Source organism: Lonchura striata, chromosome Z (assembly GCF_050655825.1).
Source record: "Lonchura striata isolate lonStrDom1 chromosome Z, ASM5065582v1, whole genome shotgun sequence".
In the NCBI taxonomy this organism is placed as follows: Eukaryota; Metazoa; Chordata; class Aves; order Passeriformes; family Estrildidae; genus Lonchura; species Lonchura striata.
This window is the reverse complement of record NC_140740.1, coordinates 1,492,123-1,510,522: the sequence shown is the minus strand read 5'-3', so window position 1 is coordinate 1,510,522 and position 18,400 is coordinate 1,492,123.

Here is an 18,400-nt window from a genome sequence, read left to right as displayed (position 1 = left end):
TTTGGATCCATGCATGTGAGCACTGTGAATTAGCTCATTGTGTCCCCCTCTGCCTGCCCTTGCCACTGTGTCAGACCTTGCTCTTCATGCACTTTTTCAGTGTCTAATGGTTTTAATGGATTTTGCTGCAGCTTCCAAGGACTAGTTTGAGACAAACACACTGATGTCAGTTTTGACCTAGATCTGAGGGAAATCCATAACTCAGCAGCCACAAGGTCAATTTCTCAACGATATACCAGACTTAATTTGTAAAGAGTCTTTGGAAGACTCCAGATGTCTATTCACTCCCAAACTTGTCAAATCTGGGAGGAGAAAACCTTGTATGAAGCTGCAAACACATTCAGAATCAGATTTCACCACAAATCTTACCTGTGCCAAGTCAGGTCACAAATTTTAGACTTTGCATCCTGCCTCATGCTGGGTAGGTATCATTTAAAGGACAATGGAAGCACTCACATGAAATGGCTTAACAAGTATTAGAATGTTATTTCATACCAACAGACCCACATGTCACTCTTAGTTCTCACTCATTAAAGTGTAAAAACTGTCTGAAAATTCTGTAGGGCATCTCTTCCATGAAGGACTAAGTGTGGTTGGGTTATGCCATCACCTAGAGAAAACTCCCAGAGGCTTTGTGCTTGATGTGGTCAAGAGAACCACAGTTCTTCTGCCATCAGACTTGAAAATATGAACTTGGACATCTTGTATCTGGAAGAAAGAAGCAGTGCTTTAATATTGGGCGTTTCTATTTAAATGTAATTCTTTGTTCCCTCCCTGCAGGAGGACCTGGTAACACTCTGCTCTACATTACAACAAATTTCTGGACATGATGATATGGAGTAAAATCCCTGTGTAGTTTGGTGGAGTTCAGATTTTGCATTTAGATGGGGTTTGGGGTGTTTTGGCTTTTTTTTTTTTTTCCCCGTGCTCTCCAAGCCTAAACTCTCTTATGGCACCAAACATGAAAAGATTGTTTCCCACCCAACAGAACAAAAATTAGCCACGCTGATGGAGTAATCTCAGGGATCCATGGTCTCAGCAGCACAGATTGCAGCCACGCTGCATTTGTTGGTTCTATTTCTTTTGACTAATTTATTTTTATTGAATGTTGCTCAATGTCCCTCAAGTTCCTTCAACCACTGAGCTCAAACCTGGGCTTTTTAGGGTGTGTGGAGTCTGGTCTTTACACCAGACACCTCTCACAGCAATTTTGGGACACCATTCTCACAGTAAATGTCACTGGATCACTTATTTTCACTGCAGCCTTGATTGTGCCAGAAATTTGCAGACAGTTGCCTGTGTGTGTTTTGCTTTCCACTGTTGTGGTTTTTCTCTTTCTTTTTCCTTTTAGAGCCTTATCTCAGGAAGACCCAAACAGAAATAAAACACAAGGCCCTGCAGGATCAGACTGAGTAACTATTAGTTTGATGAGTTAGATTGCTTGGAGGAGGTTGCTTTTACCAGGGCTCAAATTGACATCTGCCAGGTCTCTCCTCCCCCTCCTTGGATCAGCTTCAAACAGCAGTTCTTCCTGTGCCTAAGAAATCAAGCATTTTAAGATTAAAAAGCTTTAAAATTGCCTCCAGCACAGGCTTACCTTGCTAAATCAGCACAGGCTGAAATGGACAAAGTGTTGAACCCTGTGCAGGACTGCTGAGCACTGCTGGCAACTTGAGGATTGGGTCAAAAATGACACAGAGATAAAGGAAAGGTGTTGGTTGTAAAGAAACTCTTAGGAGTTTACTGAGTAAATAAAGTAAAATAAAATACTACTCCGATTTACTCTTAGTCTGAGTAAATCAAATAAAATGCCATTCCCAAAATCAGACAAACTTCTCTTGCTTTTTGCAATGTCACCTTATTTTTGTGGTCTTTGATGGTTTTGCAGCTGCCATCATCTCTTTCAGCCGTGGAAAGAGTGACTGGGGGGATATATTGCTCAGGGTGGGGATTTCCAGTGTGGGTGACAGTGAGAGGGGCTGGGCTTGATCCTCTCCACAGGGTCTCATTTTCCTGTCTAGGAACAGGACAAAAATTATCTTCTGCTTTTTCCTGCAGTGCAATGACTGTGCAGTTCCTTCTGCTTCACTTTCTTAACATGGCAGTGATGCAAGAGAGCTCAAGCTCTTCCACATCCACCCTAAAACCATGAGGGTGTTGAAACAGGGGCATTGAAATCTCCACGCTCACAGCATGTCCAGTCACCTGATTCCTTTCCTTGAAAGATGCTCTGTAGCAGAACTGTAATTTCTGAGCTGCTGGTAAAACAAAGGAATTGTGCAAGAATTGTGAAAGGAAAAATGTATGGTGAGGCTCATGAGGCAATGTAAGCTCTGCACTGAAAAGGAAATTGAAAAGTTAGTGTTCTCACACTGTAATTCACTTGGTTTGCTTCAGTCTCATGCAATTTTACTCTGACTTTATTACATTGGAAATAGATATTCAATCTCCTAATGCTTTTTAAATTGTGATTAGTAGCCAACTGAAATCAAGTAATGAAGTTCTATAATGTAGGAAGTCAGTAAAGAGATTGTGCTCTCAGCCTTAGAATGCATATTTAACTTAAATCCTGACTAATAAACAGAACTTTTACCATAATATATCACACAATAGTTTTTAAATGTGATCAGGTTAACATTGCTTTTGAAATCTTCATGTTGTTCTTAAATATTTCTTACATTAAATTTCCTAGTAGTTGTTAAGTACAAAGCCCTCAAAATCTGTTTCTTATTAGACTTGCAAAGTTTATATATTCTCCCTAACCAGGTTCAAGTTTCAGCTGTGTTGTACTGTAATTTGGGAGGGTTTGGGGGGGTGTAAGTGTGCTTTGAGTTTCTCTTTTTTTTTTCCTGTGACCTTTTATTCATGTTAATGGATGGATGAAAGAGAGAGAAAAGGGAGAAAGAACAAGAGAAAAAGAAGAGAGAAAAGGAGAGACAGGGACAGACTGAGAGATGAATGGGAAGGGAAGCAAAAAGACAAGGGGGAAAGTGGAAATAAAAATATGAAAAGAAGGAGAAGGAGAAGGAGAAGGAGAAGGAGAAGGAGAAGGAGAAGGAGAAGGAGAAGGAGAAGGAGAAGGAGAAGGAGAAGGAGAAGGAGAAGGAGAAGGAGAAGGAGAAGGAGAAGGGGAAGGGGAAGGGGAAGGGGAAGGGGAAGGGGAAGGGGAAGGGGAAGGGGAAGGGGAAGGGGAAGGGGAAGGGGAAGGGAAAAGGAAAAGGAAAAGGAAAAGGAAAAGGAAAAGGAAAAGGAAAAGAAAAAGAAAAAGAAAAAGAAAAAGAAAAAGAAAAAGAAAAAGAAAAAGAAAAAGAAAAAGAAAAAGAAAAAGAAAAAGAAAGAAAAAGAAAAGAAAAAGAAAAGAAAGATGAAACGGAGGGTGGGAGGGAGGGAGAGAGGGAGGGAGGGAGGGAGGAAGGAAGGAAGGAAGGAAGGAAGGCGAGTGAGCAAGAAAACATGTATTTTTTTCTGTCATGGGCTGGAAATATCAGAACAAAACGGTGAACCCTAAATACATGTACATACTACACCCTACAAATAGCAGAGCTACAAGAAGAGAACTCATTTAATGCCCTGGAATCTTGCTTTCTTTGCAGATCATGATATCTTCCTGGGGGAAAAGAGTAATAATTCAGAAATAGCTTCTGTTGAGTGAGAAGATTCAAAAGATATGTTCTAAAAAGATCTTTCAGCTAAACTGCTTTTAAGGGTGAATGGTTGAAATAAATTTTAGAAGCAGGATGCTGCCTGAAGAGCTATGATTAAAGGGAAATCTGTGTCAATAAGATCTAACAGAAGGAAACTAAACACCCTACGGGGTTAAAAAATCTGAATTAAACAAAAAAAATCTGTTAGATTTCTTATCTCAGTCTCACTTTTCAGTCTTATGGTAGTTTTGATCCCCTTCTCCCACACAACATTAACATGTGTTCATTTAACAAATGCATCTGCACTTCCACAAAGGGCAAGGAAAACACTCTGGATAGAGATCCATCTTTGGTAAAGTGGAATTTGAGGTCAGCATTAGTAAAAATCCAGGCATGCCAAAAAAATTCAAGTCTCCCAAACTTCCTAAATGGTGAAATTTCCTGGAGCTCGTTTTTCTGCCAAATGGGGTTGTTATATTCACAGACTTTGAGCTTCTGTTTCAGCAACACTAGGATAACTCCATGCTTGTGGTCGCACACAAAATGAATAAAAAATGTGTAAGAAAATTATAAAAATTCCAGCTCATTCAAATTAATCCTTATGCAATGTTTGGATTAAGAAGGAAATTATGGCAGAGGGAAAAAAAGGCTTTGGGACATCATTCTCTACCTCCTTTAGGAAACTGAAGCCAAGGACAAGCATCTTGAAAATATCAGAGCAAAAAGAAAAATGAGCCATTCAGTGGTTTTTAGCCCAGATCTGAAGTTAACTACCTAAGTGACCTGTCATACATGGTCAAACATAACTAGAGCTCCAGATCTCCAGCCTTCTGCTGCATTGTACAGCATATTTGAATCAGGCCTCAGCTATAAGTGCTCCACTTGCATGGATATTTAAACCAGCAAGAGCACATAACTTGGGGAAAAAAGTAAACAAGTAGTATGGGAAATCCACTGAAACAGATTGTCTGTCATTTCACTTTCATTCTATTTATTCTGTCTGTAGTTCAAACCTCATTTTTCTACAGCTTGCCTAAACAAGTTTTGGGTTGTAGTTGCGACTTCCTCAGCACAGGAGAAAAATTTCAACTCATTATTCTTAGGGGAAAAAAAAACCAACCCCAGTGTGTTGTTTCTGAAGAGTATTGGAGCCATCTGTAAGGACAGAATGTGTCACTGCACATTAAGGAGCTCAAGGATCAGGCCCAGGATATTCCTACAGAGGCATTGGTTCCTTTGGTAGTTATTATGTTATGACGTTGTGGTATTTCGGCTGAACAGAAATATGAGAATAAAATGAGTTTTAAAAAAATCTTTCTCAAATAGTTAATGGAGTGAATTGTGGCAGCACCTCAGCCATACCTGTCATACTCCTGGAACAGAGCTGTTTCTCTTGTTTTCAGTGAAGGGATAATATATTTTAGTGTGCCTCAGCCTCAGGTAATACACCCAGGGAAACAACCTACAAAAAAATAACAACCAGACGAAAAACCCCCACAACTGGGAACCATACATTAGCATGGATAGAAAAGAGAAGGTTATGTAAGCAACAATGAATTATTTCCATGACTGATGAGATTAACCTCATGGTCAGATCTGAGCAGCCTGGGGTAGTGGAAGGTGTCCCTGCTCATTGCAAGGGGGTTGGAATGAGTAGAACTTTAATTTCCCTTCCAATCCAAACTATTCTGGGATTCTGTGATTCCACTCTGTGATTTTCCAGTCTTGCAGAGTGCACGTGCAGCAGCTGAGCTGAAGTTAGCAGGAGTGTTCTGAGGAACCAGCATCAAAAAAAGGTCCTGATTTGCCTAAATGTGAAATATTTAAGTATTTCCAATTCAAATTTCCTTTATTTATAGCGTGCCTCTGCTTGCCCGGCTGTGCTCCAGGACAGCCTCACACAAACTGGAATTTTGGTGCCCTGGGGCTCCTAATGGAAGGTCTTTTGGTTGCAGGAGTGTTGGGGTGCTGTGCTGCCCTGTGCCACATCCAGCAGCTCCAAAACTGTGCCAGCACCGTGGAGTCAGGCAGGGAATAATTTACATTTAGACAGCCACAACCCTGAGGCCTCCTGCCCTGTGATTTCCAGGGTCATACGCTTGAAGCAGAGGATATGTAATTTTCCTGATGGTTTAAAATGGAAAGTTATTTGATACCTCCTTCTTCTAAAAGGGAGAAAAAAAAAAATAAAATTGGGAGTGGTGAAGTTGTTGAGCACAGCCTCTTCCAGTCCACAATTGGGAACAGATTCCCAGACTCCTTTGATGGTGGGAAGGCTCATTGAAGGAACAGCTGTCGTTGCTCCTGGGTTCACCAAAGATAGCAGCAGCAGCAGCAGCAGCCACAACTTCCAGAAGAGATTAATGGCAAGGCAGAGAGGAGGAAATATCTCCTCCTGCAACAACAGCAGCTGCCATCTGCAGGCAAGGCAGGAGGGGCTGGGGAGGCTTCTCCAGGAGCCTGGATGAGACCTGCAAAGAAAAGGCACAGTGTCTGCCTTGCCAGGTTGTCTGCCTCGCCTGGCCAAGTTGTTTTTGTGGTTTGGAACGTGGCAATCCTTACTGGGAATGGCATGGAGCTGTGGTTGCACCCTTCACGGGTGGGGTGGGAGAATGGGGTACACAGGGCGCTTTGCTCCTGGACACCTGGGGATGCCTTACATCAGCAAGAATAGGGTAGAATTTTTTTTAAATGTGATAGGAAGAAAAGGAGAAGAGTTGAGGAAAACTGACATTGGAAAAATCAGCATTTTCTGAGCTGGATCAGCTTTAGGAAGGGAGAGATGGAGAGTGGGAAGGAGAAGAGGTGCTCTGAGAGGAGGGAAGGGAAAGAGATTTCTTAAGAGTCTTTTTAAAGCAAACTCTCAGAGGGAGCTTTCTGTGCAAAGAAAAGTATGTTCCAAGGTTTACTAGCTCTTGTTCTGAGGTTCACAGCTCACCGAGGCTGATGGTGCACGCAGCTGTGGAGCAAGACCGTGGCAGGACCAATTGCCTCAAGGGCCAGCAGTGGTTCAGGGAACTGGAAAAGTTGCAGCTCAGCTCCCTGACTACACAAGAGTTCTGGAAGTGGCATCTTTCATCTTCCACCTCCCTCACCCTTCCCGTACATCCCGGGGTTGGGTTGCTCCACAGCCCCAAGAGCCCCAGCTGCAGAGTCACACTCTGTTGTAGGAAAACAGCCCATCGTAAGTCATCGTGCATTTTTTTAAATGCTTGTTTTGTGGTCAGAACCCTTGCTTGCAGTTTAAATATTTTCCCCAGAGCACCTACTGGATTTAAGTAGGGTCAGCATTCATCAGGGGTCAGCTTTACCCCGCTGTGCACGACCCCGAGGGATGTCTGAGGAAATCTTCAGCCTCCTGTCCTCAGCAGCTCTCACAGAAGGGATTGTTCAGTGATTCACAACAGGGCACTCAGCAGCAGTGACAGATTTCTTCATTCCTGTGTCAGACTGATGGAGCCTTGGTGCTTGCACAAGTTCTTGCCTTAGCAGCCCTCAGACCTTCTCGGACCCAGCGGCTTGCAGCCCTGGCAAGCCACAAGGGCACAAGTTATGAGCTGTAATAGCCTTTCCTGTGGCTGTTTAACTCTCTTTCCTGAGCTTAATCAACCACCCCACAACGTGATTTTAAGGCCACCTTCCAAGAATCTGTTCAATGGATTCCTCCTCAGCACCTAATGATTTACCTTGCGTGGCTTTTTACTTAAATTTAAAAATGCTGTTTTAAAGGGAGGGACACCAAGGAATGAGAACCAAGTCATGTTCTAAAGACCCCAGCGATCAGAGTGAGACGGAGAATGCAGGAATTCCTGGCTCATGTCACTGCATTCATCCCTCTCTGTCCTTCTCAGCCATTCCTTCCTGCTTCCATAAAAAAATAAAAACCTTCCCTTTATGTTTAGAAACTCCACTGCAAGAAAGGGCTTGAAATGACCACCTTGTTTCCTTGAAAGGCAGAAATAAATTGAAAGGTGCCATTCTCCTTGTGTCCCTGAAATGAGCTCCTCAGAAACTTGAAGACCACAACAGAGCCTCGGAAGCTCAGCACCATCAGCAACTCAGGATGGTGTTCACTAAACCTTTCACTGAACCGTGGAAGATTTTCTTTTGTGCGTATTATGTAAAGAAAAAAGAAAATAAAAGAGAAGACACTGCTGAAAGGATGCAGGAAGTGGGAAAAATATTTATCTTCTCTTTCAGCTGCTCAGGTGGATCCTTGTGCTCTGAATTTTTGAAATGCCAGTGAAGTTTGAGGACGGAAGGAGAAATAATGCTCCTGCTAAATTCTGTTTATCCATTCCACAACGCGTCATATTGGTGACTTTTTTTTTGTGTCCTTAATGAGCAAAATGTTTGTTCAAAGTCCTCTGGCCGCAATAAGCTCCTTCAATCAGAATTTTCATCCTTTCTTTTCAGAATCTGAGGTATTGATGATTCTGAGATTGTAAAAGTGTCTGTCTGTCAGCCCCCTGCCAAAGCAGAAGCCATAATTGGTCTGTGCTGGTTTCCAGGTTGTTTATTCTGTTGATCTCTCACATGTTCTGCTGCCCTGCCCAGCTCTGTCCTGCAGGGCAGCGTGTGGGGCTCTGCCCTCAGTGGGATGTGACAAACATTCAATACCAGAAACTCCCTGGGCTGCATTTACAAGAACGTGCCAATATCTGTCATCTCCGTTGGACAGTGTGTGCCCAGCCCGAACCAACAGAAAAATGCCAACACCACAGTGAGACATGGGGGGCATGAAGAAGGAGAAAAAGGACAAGGCACACCCAATTTCCTCCACCTTGTCCCCTTTGGACCCCTCATCTAGAATCCTAAAATTTTACTTTTGCACCCGTGCCACACTTAATTATTACTGATATCAAACACTCAGAGCTTGTAATTCATGCTGTAAGATTGAAAACTCTTTTCCATGGGCAGAGATCACAGCCAGTGTCTCTGGGGGCTCTGTCCAGGGGGGTTCCTGACCCCTGCCAGGCTCCCAGACCTGCCAGGGCAGCCAGAGGGATGTTCACACTGTCTGTCAATTTAAAACCACAGAGGATTCCTCTGAGCTTGCAGCAGCTTTCACCCACTCCACATCTGTGATGAGCCCTGTGCCCTTGCAGAGCCTCCACGGTGGGGACCACAGGGCAGAGCCTGGCTCCACACCGCAGCTTTTTGGGATTTCTGCAGCGCACCAGCATGGCCAGGATCATGTTTTGACTGTGGGCTGCAGGCCTCTGTGCTCTTCAAAAGATTTGTTCCACGCAATAAATTGTTTTGTCTGTCTGCAAGCACCACACCGTGCAGGGGAGGGGAGCTGGTCCCACATCCAGATGTCCAGCGAGGAGCCACCTTCTAGGAAGTTCTGCAAGGAATTAAGGATGCTAATGCAAAATCCACGTTTCTCCTAGCAGTGAGTTCCGGGTCCTTTGTGATCTCCACACATGGTTTTCCAAGCTTCTCTTTCCACACACTGGAAGAGGGATGAGGCCTCTTTTTTTGCAATATCTGTGTGTGCATGCAGGGTCCCACACTTCGTTCCCACAGCCCTGTGCACAAAAGTGGCCCAGTGGCTCCTGCCAGCCCCAGGCCCGCACAAAGAAACAGTTAAATAATGAAATCTGGCAGTAAAGTCTGGCAGGGGACCAGGCCTGTAATTCCACTTGGCAAGATTATCCAAGGCAGCAAGGAAGGCTGACTTTGTAGTGTAAACAATTAACTGTGGTGCTAAAGGATCTACCACATACGACATCACTGGCCAAGGAGGATGGGGAAAGGCAGAAATGGTTGGTGCCTTTCAATTAATTAGCTCTCTGCAGATTATTCAGCTTTGGGGTTTGATGGATTTGTTTTGCCTTTTTAATAACAAATAGGAGAACACACAGGAAAGGCAAAATGCAGTGCATCCTGTGTCTCAGCAACTTTTTTTTTTTTTTTTGCATGCTAGCTCTTCTCAGTCTCAAAGGAATATTTCATTTGTTATGAGCAAACTTTATCTTCAAAGAAAAATCCAAGCAACTTAATTAATAGCTGATATTCAGAAACAATGGCAGGCACTTTTCCACTGACATCTTGGCAAGGAAATGTGTAAACATAGGAACTGATGGAGATTGCATATTGAATTATCCATTGACTTAGAGAAAGACCCTTCTTGATACTACACTAATATCCTCCATAATTATTTAATGAACAGGAGGGCTAATTCATTTAGGAAAAAGAAAATTTAATCCACATTTTGTTGTTATGAGCTTAGTAATGATTCTTGACAAAGATTTATTATCTGAGCTTCAGGGTAGCTTTTTGTTTTATAAAACTTCCTTATTTTTTGCTGGGTTTTTACTTGTCCCTTTTCCAATACATGCTAATTACTACTATGCACTAGTCTAAGTATTTCCTACTTTGGTAGTCTTTAAGTTGCAGAATTAATTTCAAGTCTTTTTTAGCTAATTTGTAAAAAGAATTCCAATTTTTTTCCCCATGGAAATTTGTTTAAAATATATAGTGAGCTGGAAACACCTTTCTTCAGAGGAGTAGCTCTAGGAGGAATTTAGGATGGGAATATTGAAGGCCAAGGCACCATTATAATTCTGAGTTTATGCAAAGCAGGACAGGGCACAGCACCTGTGACATCAGGCCATCAAATTGAAGAAGACTTGTCACTGCTCAGGGATTTTTTGGAGCTGTGTTCCATGGCCACAACAGCTAATTTGGGACCCTGTTTCACAAAACAGGGACTATCTTGGAGCCTTGTGCTTGTGCAACTGGCTTTGGTTCTGAAAGAAAGACCCCTGAGGTTGCTCTGATTTTAAAGAACACAGTGCAGAGACCATCCCAGGTCTGCTCTGCACACCCCATGTGTGTCTCTGCTCACCTGGGCAGGTGCTGTGTGTGTGCCTCGATGAGCTCAGCTCCACAGGAGATCAAATCCCACCTTCTCTGCTCCCATTTCACTCCAGTTGTGGTGGAAATGTAGGGCATGTGAGTTAATAAACCAGTGGTTCATCCACCAGGTCATCAAAGACACCAAAAGAGAAGATGCCTTGGAGCAGCCCAAGTGTGCAAGCACATGGAATTCTTCTGCAGATCACCAAGCCATTATCCAGCCTTGAAATATTTCCTGCAGAGGGCCTTTTCTTCACTTTTCCTGTCCCAAGTGCTCCGTGATCATCTCACCCCCACCTCCTTTTCCTCGTTGGGGTCTCAGGCATCCCAAGCCACGTGAGCCCCATTGTGGGGGTGGCACCCAGGGTAGGATCCATCCACACCTCACCTTCCCGAGGTGGTGACGGGCCAGCACAACATGCTGACACCTTTCAGGCAGGGAACAGGGGCACAAAAATAGCCACCACCCCACCAGCAGAGCTAACAAACCCTGATTGCAGCGGGGCCAGCTGTTGGAGGCCACCAGCCAAAATGCCTTTGTGTGAATTCAGCAGTCAGATGACAATGGCTTTTAACCCAGCTTTGTCTGGTGGCTTTTCCCTTGTGCTGATGCAGCTACTTCCCACAGCAGCCAGCACAGGGAGGGCCAATAAATGGGAAGATTACACCTATCGAGGTACAAGCACAAGTTTGTTAAAAAATTACTGTAGTTCCTCTAATTGGAGAGATAAATTATTCCACCTCACTCTGATGCTCAGTGAGGGATATAATGTCTGACTCCAAGGCGTGGTGCCTTCAGATGTGTAAGAGGGACAGAGATATCTGTTTTGCTTTGAAGTAAATCACGTAAGAACCACCATTATCTCATGGAAAGTTTTGAAAACTCCATTTAAAAGCACTTGTGTCCAGATTACCCCTGTGCCAGAGCAAACCAGAGAAACCTCTTGATTCATTCCTGTCATTAGACTATCTCACAACACATTTGCCAGACTGCTGAAAGAAGGTAGCGTTTCCTCTAGACACCACATGTTGTGAAGTATTATAAATACATTGCAGAGCCCGGAATCAGGATCAGATTAGTGAGCTTGTGAAACAGTAGTGTTTTACTTGCTTGTCTCATTTATTTGAGAGGTACCAAAGCCGGCGTTGAAACCATTTCATCGTGTATAAACATTCTGGAACAGCACATGGAGTTCATCTTCAAAGGTATGTGTTCCTCCAGCACAAATGTACGGACAAGGTGCCAGAATGTGGCCGTGCCTCTGCCAGTCCAGCTACAATTTCCTGTTCTCAGCCTGTGCCTCTCAACCCGGGAGTGCTCCCAATTAAAGTGTTCCCAGAAAAACAAGGGATGAGAGCCTGCCCTCCCTCTCCAGCTTTTCCCACAGACAGCATCCAAAGGGGAGCACCCAGAAACTGCCTCCCCAGGAAGGCTGGTGTCAACCTCTGACTAATCAGCCCTAAGAAACCCAATTTCAGCTGCTTCTCCCCCAAAATGGAGTGTAATGTCCTGGGAGGTGGCTGTGGGGAGGAAGGGCTTCGTAGGGGTTCTCTGGGATTTTTAATTCCCATGTTTTTGTGGCAATCTGAGTTGATTTTTGCTGGGATGTGTCTTTTTTGCAGGAGCATCACTGTCAGCTGCAGTGCTGTGATATCACCCTGTGGCTCAGAATGGTGGCCCCTGGGAACCTCATTTTCTACCATTTTGCACCATTTTGTACCATTTTGTACCAAAACATCAATATGCTCCAACTGCTCCAAGCTCCAGCCTTCAATGAGCACCCTCACCTGCAAGATTCAATTGTGGAATTTCTGCAGTGAGAAGAGAGTCAGTGGATTTTAGCAGGAGAAGCATCACTCAGCTCTACCTGTTTCTTAGGTCACCTGAAAATCTAAATTTAATTTTTGTGGTTTGCTAAGTTACTGCGCTCTGCTGGAACAGAGCTTTCATGTTCTCTTTATTTTCTTTTTATCCATCAATCTGACCCATTCTCTTGAAGGGCATTGCTGGATAAATCACTGAGTCCTTATTAAGCACCAATAAATATCAGTATTTTTCACAAAAGTAAAGGAAAACCACACTGCAGGAGAGGAAAAAAAATCATTACTGAAAATGTTGCCTTTCCTTTTCTGAAAACATAAATTCTTTTGATCATTTAGCAACTATTAATCCATGACTAACAGAAACACTTTGATAAGAGTTGTATTTTCTGGAGTTATTTGAGTTATTTTAAACAGTAAGAGTTTCTTTTCATTTGCTTTGCTTTCTTTTGTTTTTAGAGAGAAGTATTTAAGAGATATTTAGCCTGGGTGAAATATATATATAGTTTTTGGTTTTTTTTCTAATGCCCACAATTCTCTGCTGCTAAAGGATTTAGCAAACAAGTGAAGTTAAATGGGAAAGTAGAGGAGACATATGAAATTTTGATGGTTTTTTTTTGGTTTAGACTTTTAAATCCTCCACTGTGGGGACAGGAAAATTTTAACACTGGCAACAGATTAGTTAATCTACAAAGCAGATTTTTCTGTAGAAGGTTGCTAATTATTCACTTCATCATCTAAAGTCAATTAATTAACACTTCAAGTTTTCTGGGTGCTGCTTTCTCCAGGAAATGTTTTCTTTGGGAGCCTAGGCTGTGTGCCTGTGCTGCTATTTCCAGGTCCAACATTCCAATGATAAAAACACAGTCAGGAATCTGGCTGGTAATTATTAATAGTTACATACTCTGTTATGCCTTCCAAATGAAGAAGTGCCATGAGTTACATTTCTGACATCCACGAGAAATCTCTTCCCAGAATCAGGTGGGGTGGAAATCTGTTGAATGCACAAAACCTGGGAATTTTTCTTCTTTAGAAAAATCCAAATCTTTCTGAGGCATCATGGCAAGTGAGTTATTGGCATCTCCCCTTCCGTTAGTTCAGGCAGGCTCTGAAATCAGCTCACTGGTGTGGTTTTTTGGTGTAGTGATTTTTAAGTAAGGAGGATAAAATCAGAAAGAAAATCCTTAATTTCTAAGTCATACAAAGTTAGTTTAAAAAACTATAATAAAGGTGTCCACAAAACTCTGACGAAAAGGGGATTTAACTTGATGAAAGATATTAAATGCGCATAAGGGACTTGGGAAAAAGTAAGACAGAAAATTACTGGTTTAGTATTAGTTGCCACCTCCTTTAGAGAAAAATAACAATGTGTAATTTTGAAAAATATTTAAATATAACATGTAACCTCCTTGTGTGCTTCAAATCTTTGCTACTTAGGTGAAGGCAGAGGGTTGCACAACATTTTCTTGGCACACTGAGGGCAATGAGTCCACTTTGTTCATCCAAAGAACCAGTTTAGGTGGGCAAATCCACATTTTCATCCTTATTTTGTTGCTTTCCTTTTCACTGCAGCCTTAGGGCAGATCAAGGTCTTGCAGCTGCATCAGAGACCCCTGGCACCAGTACCCCATGATGGAAACCCAAATTTACCTGCCATAAAGTGAAAACAGGTTGTGGCCAGTGAGGCAAAAATTATAAAAATAAACAGAATTTGAGAGCTCCTTGCTAGAAACTCATAATAAGGTGGGGTGGCAAAGAGGTGGCCAGAGGAGCCTCCTGGAGCTCAGAAAATTCAGATTTATCAGTGTTTGTCCAAGCTGATGCAAAGCTCTGGGTTTTTTTCTGCTGTCCATCGCCAATAGTGTGAATGACCCCATTTATTGCATTTCTACAGCAGGGGTGGGAAGCACTATCCATGAAAACTGGGATGCATCCCACAGAAAACAAACAAAACTTCTTACTGGGGAACATCTGAGCAAGGCTGGCTTTTTTTTTTTTCCCCTGAAAACCAATCTGGAAGAACCTGTGTTATATTGTTATGTTAAAGTGCAGTTTAAATGCTACTCATTCATTTCACAGAACATAAAAAACGCAGCCAAATATTGTAAATAAAGGAAACCCACAGCACTACTAAGCAGCAGTGGTCGTGCTCTGGTGGAGAAACCTCTCTCCTCAACAACCTTCAGCTAATTATTGTCATTTTCCAGAGATGCACAGGTTTGTGGACAAAAAACTGCAACAATCTCGATTTTTCCAGCCCATATGACTCAAAATATTGAAAACCCTTATGATTTATTTGCAAAACTCTGATGGTCTTGGTGAACTAAATCTTATCTCCTGGCCTGCCTTACCCATTTCTGAGTCTGCTTCCACATCCTACATTTGCCTGCTTTGGAATTTCCTGTATTACAATGAACATGGCAGCATTAAAATAAAACCAGTGTTCATTAAACATTATATTATTACATTATTATTATTATTATTATTATTATTATTATTATTATTATTATTATTATTTTATTCTTGTTTTATTAATTTAAATTTTATTTTATTTTTAATTTAAATTTAAATTTAATTTTAAATTTAATTTTAATTTTAATTTTAATTTTAATTTTAATTTTAATTTTAATTTAATTTTAATTTCTATTTCTATTTCTATTTCTATTTCTATTTCTATTATTTCTATTTCTATTTCTATTTCTATTATTTCTATTTTTATTTTTATTTTTATTTTTATTTTTATTTTTATTTTTATTTTTATTTTTATTTTTTATTTTTATTTTTATTTTTATTTTTATTTTTTTTTATTTTTATTTTTATTTTTATTTTTATTTTTATTTTTATTTTTATTTTTATTTTTATTTTTAAATTTATTTTATTTTTATTTATTTTATTTTTTAATTTTATATATAATATAACATTTTATTATATTATTATTATATAATATTATTTCAACTAGTATAACTGAGATAATTAATCAGATTGTTCTTTCCTTGCTTTGTAGAGGGGATGTGCTGTCACTGCTTATTGTAAGCAACAGTAATGGTTAAAAATAACAATACTTTCAAGAACAGAAGTAATTCTGGAGGACGAGTGGATTGATTAATTCCTCTCCTCTCCTCCTTTTCCTCAGCAGCTCCAGGCATAGATAATAAAAGCTGATTTTAGAAGATGAGGAGATGAAGCCTCCTGCAGCACACGCCAGGTTTTATTGACCCTTCAAAATTAAACTGGGGGCTTCCAAGGGCTGCCTGGAGCCAGGCTCTCAGTTAAAAATTCACAGGCACAATTCCCTCTCTAAGACAAAAGCTTCTTTGTGTTCTTGGAAAGAGAATTTCAGGAGCCATTCTGATGTGTCAGGTACCACAGAGACTGATATATGTGTGTATTTATAAAAACAGCTAATCCACGCCAAAAAAAAATTGTTGTAAAATACCATTTTCTATCTGCCATGCCCCTATTTCTCAAAATTGTACATAACACTTGGATAAAGCATCATAATATATCACATATATATATAAGCAACAATGCATGTAAATTAAAAAAACCTACAGATTATACATGTTTTTCAGGAAAACATTCTCAAATCCTTCTGGTGTTTCTTATGAAGAATTCAAACTTTTCCCTCCATGCTTCTCCTTTTGATTTATATGAGTTATTTATGAAGTAAAATATTAAATTATTAATGTTCATTAATACATCCATGTTACATAAAACAGATGGAAATATTTAATGCATTTTTTACCAATATTCAACACTAATGGGGAGAACAGGAAAGTATTGAATACAGCAATTATCAGCTCATAGCAAAGGAGTAAAACTGATCAAAAATTGGCCTCAAAGGAGTCACAAATGGCTCTTTAGACACTGAGAGGCAAGGTTATAGATCATTTAAAAAATTATATTCCTGATTTGAAGTGGGGGGGAAAAAAAATCCAAAATTTTGCATTTCCAAGATTCCTCTTTTTGATGAGTGGAACTTGCTTCAGCAGAGTAACAAATCATCCACCTCAGCCACCTGTAACAAAGGTGTGATGCAGCTGCATGTGAGGTTCTCTTTCCAAACTGGATTTTAGGATCAGAAAATTGATCCTAAAATCAATTCATCAGGGCTGAGGCAACAAGTCACTAAGCAAATACCAACATTTGCTAATATGCATCAGTCTCTGGCTCACATTTTTCCATTTGTTTGGCCTAAAAATTTAAAATGGCCTAAAATTTAAATTTTTATATGCTGATTATTTATTATTTATTGAAATACCAGATAAAAAGAGACATTCACAAAGACCATAACAAGCATGGCAGGAAGATTTTTTTCTGGATTTATTTCTTGTGATGCATGGTGAGGTACCAGGGGGTTTCTGGTCTTCCCCTGATGAAATTTGTTTTCCATGAATCCATTTGACACAATATTTAATTCACTGCTCCTGAATGTGCATTGTATTTAAAATAAATGTCATTTGGGCCAGTGAAGGCAGTGTTGTGACCACCTGAAATTCAATGCTAGACTGAAACCCGTTTTCCCACCAACCCCTCACTTTGTCTCTCATCCTTGTTATTGGTATTTCAGGAGAAAAAGTTTAAAGGAGTGACAATAATATGCTCTTGAATTTTTCATCAAAAATGGAAGAAAATTTATAAATACATGGAAAATACCAAATAACTCAGAAGAAAATGAAATATTGGATATTTCTAGATAATATTGCTATCTATATAACTAGCTATTTAGGTAAATAAATGAAAAAGGGAAGGGAAGGGAAGGGAAGGGAAGGGAAGGGAAGGGAAGGGAAGGGAAGGGAAGGGAAGGGAAGGGAAGGGAAGGGAAGGGAAGGGAAGGGAAGGGAAGGGAAGGGAAGGGAAGGGAAGGGAAGGGAAGGGAAGGGAAGGGAAGGGAAGGGAAGGGAAGGGAAGGGAAGGGAAGGGAAGGGAAGGGAAGGGAAGGGAAGGGAAGGGAAGGGAAGGGAAGGGAAGGGAAGGGAAGGGAAGGGAAGGGAAGGGAAGGGAAGGGAAGGGAAGGGAAGGGAAGGGAAGGGAAGGGAAGGCCAAAACCAACAATAACCAAAAAAAAAAAAAAGAAAAAAAAAAAAACACACCAAAAAACCACCACAACCACAAGGAAAAGGTCCTTTATGAACCATTCCAGGAAATTCATAGCCAAGGAAACATTAATTTTCTCTTTAGGTCATATCCAGGGTAGAAAAGTACATGATTCTGTGCCCGTTTAACAGGGCATACAACAGCTAAAGACATCAACACATTTGGGTTTCAAAATCTAGTTTTGGAAACAGCTCAGTAGGCTTAGGTTTGCAGGAAAGAAGGGGCTGATTTTTGTTTCTTTTCCAAACAAGGGAGTGCAGCAAGGATTACTCTTCTGCAACATAATGAAGGAGCCAGGCATCCCAGAAAAAAGGGAAAAATGCCTAAATTCCTTGCAGACTGCAAAATTTAGAATGTAAAGAGGTTTTTCTAAATCTCTGTTTCTGTAACTTTTAATTTTAATTTTAATTTTAAAATTAATTTTAAAATTTAAATTTAAATTTAATTTTAATTTTAAAATTTCTTGTGCCACTGCTGTCCTAGAAGTGACCCTGGGGTGGCACAGGGCAGGGCAGGAGGTACCTACACCCCTGAGGTCACAGGCAGGTGAAAAACAAAATTTAATGTTTATTGTGGCTTTTGCATTTTCTCTACGAGCCCAGCTGTGGGTTCATAGCATTCAGTACTGAAAAGGCAACTATCAGAGTGGAAAAGAAAGAAGCAGCTGCTATTTCAGACCATTTCAGGTTTTTTTTCCAGGGGGTAGCATAAAGAGTAGACAGCAGATAGATTCAAGCAGTATCCAGCAGAAACCTGAGAGGGATTACTGACTTCCTCCATACCATGACACATTTGAATTTAGGACATATGGAATAAATCAGGTCAGGCAGCGTGGAGCTGGAACACACAGGAAAATCAGTAATAAACCTGGAGGGTAGTCAGAGGTGCTTGGAAGGATGGGGGCTGTTAGCAGCCAGCTCTGCTGCTTTTCAGCTGAGCTGGGATCGAGTGGGCAGTGGGCAGAGGGAGGG